At 50.9% G+C, this 4,421-nt stretch overlaps 1 long non-coding RNA gene across 1 annotated transcript; it reads right to left on the bottom strand.

Moving 5' to 3' along the window:
* Window positions 1-696: 696 nt before the first annotated feature.
* On the bottom strand, window positions 697-4,011 carry LOC103883251. The gene is made up of 2 exons (XR_645425.3): window positions 3,680-4,011; window positions 697-1,610 (listed from the first exon to the last, which is right to left on the bottom strand). It is a non-coding gene; the product is annotated as an uncharacterized LOC103883251 (long non-coding RNA).
* Between the last annotated feature and the right edge of the window lie 410 nt (window positions 4,012-4,421).

The raw sequence follows: 4,421 nt of genomic DNA on the forward strand, positions 1-4,421 counted from the left end.
GAGACAGAGAGAGACGGAGTGGTTTTTCCTCCCAAGGCAGAGAACCAACATGTTTCAACTCTAAAGGCCAAGCACCACTGTCAGCCCCGCCCTGCAGGGTGGAGACCTCTCCCACAGCCTCTGCCTGCTGTGGGGTCCATCAGGAGGCTGTGGTGGTCCGTGAAAATGGCGAGCAGCTAGCGTGGCAGGGAGACAGCAAGGCAGACCTTTCCTCTGGAGTGGCCAAAGCGGGAGGCTCAGGGAGTCCCCTCCCAGGAGAGAGCTGTCTCTCTGAAAGGCAAGGGAGTCTTAGGAAGCCTGCTTGCCTTTGGAGATGTTATTATTTCTAACAGAGACTGTTTATCACCCACTTACAGGAGTTTTGACTGGGGCTTTTTGTCACCCTTTAGACTCTGGAAATTAGGTCAATCCGCTTCAGAATTTACTTGAGCCAGGAAACCTGACTTGAGGTGGCAGCAAAGGGGCCCCACCAGCGGGCTTAGGGAGGATTCACAGAACCACAGTCCTTGTGCCCAGGGCAGTCACAGAGGTCACCTCAGCTCTCCCCGCCATGACAACAGCCACTGATGCCAAGGCCTGCCAGGCTCCAGGTGTGTCTGTGAGAATGGGGGAGGGCCTTAAGTAAAAATCATACATCGGTATCATCCTGGAAAGCAGGAGGAAGACAGGGAGAAATGTTAACGGGATCGTTAAATATTCAGTCCCTCTAAGCCTTTATTCAAAATGTTCTCGAGAATGATCTCATCCTTCCCTGATGCTGCAAGCTGTGAAGCAAGCTTGGGTCCCACTATATCAATACCAATAGCTGGAAGTCCTTCCTTACGTCTAACTTAAAGACTTACTGCTCTAAGTATCTGCAACTAGCTTCTCCCAGCACCTTGAATATAATGAGTTTTCTGTCAATGCATGGTGCATTGTTGCTCTGGAAGACTGTCCCCCAAGGAAGGCAGAGAAAAATCTCTTCATAGCTTTCCGGCTTTCCTGGCAGGTCTGGTTTCCTTAAGGCTAGACAGCCTGAGTGTGCTAAGGGTCTTACTAGGCCCACTGGCCTCCTCCCCACAAGAGTCCAGACAGGTGATCAATGCTGAAATTGTCCTTCACAACTGGGTACAAAGCTGTGGGGACATTTGATTTTCTTTTCCCAAAGGAAACTCACATTGAGGTGCCTCATTGAAGTAGAAATAAAAACTAGGGAAATACTGCATCACAGATATCAGGGACTCTGTAGCAGGAAATTTGTTTCAGAAAAAGATCCGGCTGCTGATCCTCAGGGTAACCAAGCCTCGGTTTGTCTTCTGTACTGTGGCCTTTCTGCGAACGTATAATATGTCTGTTTGTTTAGTTGCCCTGTAAAGTTCAGGCAAATCTAGGTAATTGTATAGATACTGTTCTCCAGTTATTTATTAACACATTTCAAAACATTTCTGCAGAATGTGCTGGTGCTATAGCAGGCACCTCCTCGGAGCCTAGCATCTGCAGGCAGGATTGAGTGTCCTGGGACGGGTCATCTCCGAGTCCTTGGAGCAGGGACACAGAGGTCCTCACTCAGCGTCTTCTGAATCACTGTGTGGCTGCAGGCCAAGTCTCTTTCCCAGCACAGCCACACCCTGCTGGAAATGAGAGGCAACGGAGGAAGCTGATTAAGTGAAGTTGTGGAGCTTAGGAGCAAGGAGGAGGGGCTGACAGCAGAGCAGACCTTGAAGGCAGGTGCCCCAGGGAGGGAGCGGGGAAAGAGCAGGCCTCCTCCATGCCACCTGGCTGATCCAGAGTCACCTAATCGGGGTAATACAGATGAGTTCTGATGATGAGATCCCCACATAACCAGACTGGGAGAAGCCCAGCCCCACAGCCCGGGGTTGTGACTGGCATGGCTACAAAGGCAAAAGGTTTCCCTGAAGATTTTCTCTCAGCCCGTACAGATCTGGGTCTGGCTTTGGAGTTGAAGGCAAAGATTGAGGGGTCTCTAATAGTGGGGTGGGGGTCCTCAGGCCCCTGTCTGTGTGGGAAAAACATGGAGGACTTGCTAAACTTTGATCCCAGACTGTGGACTGATTACAGGCTACCATGGGAATGGACCGGATTAACCAGCCGAAGGGGTCAGTATCTGACCTGTGGCTGACGAGGTCCCTGGATGCCTCACCAGGAAAAGCCAGCCTTCACCTTCCTGGAAATTCCCCCGTGCTTTCTAATCACAGTGTAGCTGCTCAGTGTCTCAGTTCCTCCCGGGAGGATTATCTATCATTTTAGCATGCCAGCACCCTGTCAAACCCATCTATTCATACAAATGTGCTAATAGGAGAGCCTCCTTTTTCTTCCAGAAGCTTCTGTCACAGGCAGAGGAGGACAGAAAAAAAGGACAGGACAGGAGGGGGAAATGGGAGAGGAGCAGCCTACAGCATTAGGGACCCACATTGCAGTGATTGAGAGGAGAGAACAGAGGGAATCATGGCAGACCCATGGAGGTGGTGTTTATGACAGATGGGGTCCTGCAAGGGAACACTCTGCTCATCAATGCAGAGGCAGATAACTAACATACCTGCAAGAGGACCAGCTCCTGGGAGCCATCCTGTGAGGTACTATGAAATCCCCATATGTCATTTCACATGTCTGTATATTTGAGTCTGCATGTGGGGTGATGGAGGTGAAAAGAGTTTACACTACCCACCACAAAGAATTCCTATCCAAGATGTGCCCGTGGAAGTTACCAGAACCTCCCACCATCCCTCCTGGCCTGCCCCACCCTCTCCCTCCTGGGTGATGACCCTACTCTGCCTTCTCCCATTCCCCGATCAAAATTCCAAGATCTAGGGCCTCCAACTCCATTTCCACCCATAACTCTCCTCAGGAACTACCTTCCAGGGGGCCCTGTTAGAGCGAGCTCATGTAAACGGTAAATGGAGTCACTCAGCAGCAGCTGGCAAGTGTTTTCAATGAGTTGGAAAATCAGGTTGAAGGTATGGTGAAATATGGTGCTTACAGAGAGGCCCAGATGCATGGGCTAAGTACTTTGTGATTAGGCCTGCCTTACCCATTCCACCCTCCAGCCCCGTCTCTTCACCCTCCTTCTTTCCTTCTCCAGAGTTTTTAAAGTTAAAATGTGCCTGCGTATTTTATTAATATCTTGTTAGAGAAGCTTCTTCAAGCGAGTGGTTCTTTGCCTTAGGGGTCAATGTGATCTTTTTTGTACATGTGTATAGCAGGATATGTTGGCTTGTAAATGTGCGTGAGTTTCTGAGTGTAGGTGCTGAATAAATGTTTATTGATGATGCCTACCTATGCAGTCTGCATGGTGCTTGTATTTCTATTACATGTGCATTTGCACATCATATACATACAGAGAGAGAGAGAGAGAGAGAGCGCGCGCGCCTTGCTTCCAGAGCCATACATGCTCTATTTTCAGTTTCTGAATGTCCTAAGAGGTTATATCCTGTCTACATGGATGAACTGAGAGCACACTTGGATTTCTATCAAGATATGTTCTCCTAATTCACCAGAACCCCCACTTCCTGCCCATCGCCTACACACAGCATCCCACGCCATGCAGTGCAGGGAAGCACCTTCCTCAAAGCTCAGCTGCCCACCTCTGAGCAGGTGCAAACCCACCCATTGCATCCTCCCATCCACCCTTTTTGCCCTCTGACTCTGCTCTCCTCCTAAATGGTCTCTCTTTCCTCCCTACCTCCTCCTCCTTCATTTTCCTTCTCCAGAGAGGCAGTGGTTAGGTGTGCTTGACCGGGATTCACCAAGTGCAGACATCAAAACAGTAAAGGGATGTGGACACCATCTCTAACCTCTCGTTTCATGACGGGCTAATGGAGGCTCAGGGATGCTGAAGGATTTCTCCCGTGTACCCAAGGTAGGTCACAGAAGAGCCTGCGTCAGAGCGTGTGTTTTCCCAGCCTTTCCCACAACCTGGCCCCCGGTGGAGGAAGTGCTTCCCCTCCACCGACCCCTGCCTCCCACATCAGAGGTGCCGCATCCAATGAGTGTGGCCAACCAAGCCCACCAGGGGGTGAAATGAGTCACCTCGACTGTCTCTAGGATGGAAACTTGGTAGGGATTCTGGTTCCTGTGAGCAGGAGGAACGCGAGATGAGAGGCAGGAGGACCGACCCTGCTGCTCTCGGGCTCTCTGTGACTTCACAGAGGACAACTTTGGCCCCTCCCCGCCCAGCTCAGGCAGGTGCACGTCAGTGAACTCTGTCCAACAGGCGGAGTCCATGGAAAGGAAGGACAAGATGATGTAAGCATGAGATCCCAGATGCTGGCCCTGGAAGGGTTTTAGGGACCATGTCCTCATTCAGCGTCCTTGCATTATACAGAAACTGGGCACATAGAGGCTCCAGGACTGGCCAATTTGCCACCGGGACCGGTCCCAGGCTTTGCACTCCCAGAGTGCTGTCCCATTTACAAACCCTCGCC

The sequence above is a fragment of the Papio anubis genome, chromosome 4, assembly GCF_008728515.1.
Source record: "Papio anubis isolate 15944 chromosome 4, Panubis1.0, whole genome shotgun sequence".
NCBI classification, from domain to species: Eukaryota; Metazoa; Chordata; class Mammalia; order Primates; family Cercopithecidae; genus Papio; species Papio anubis.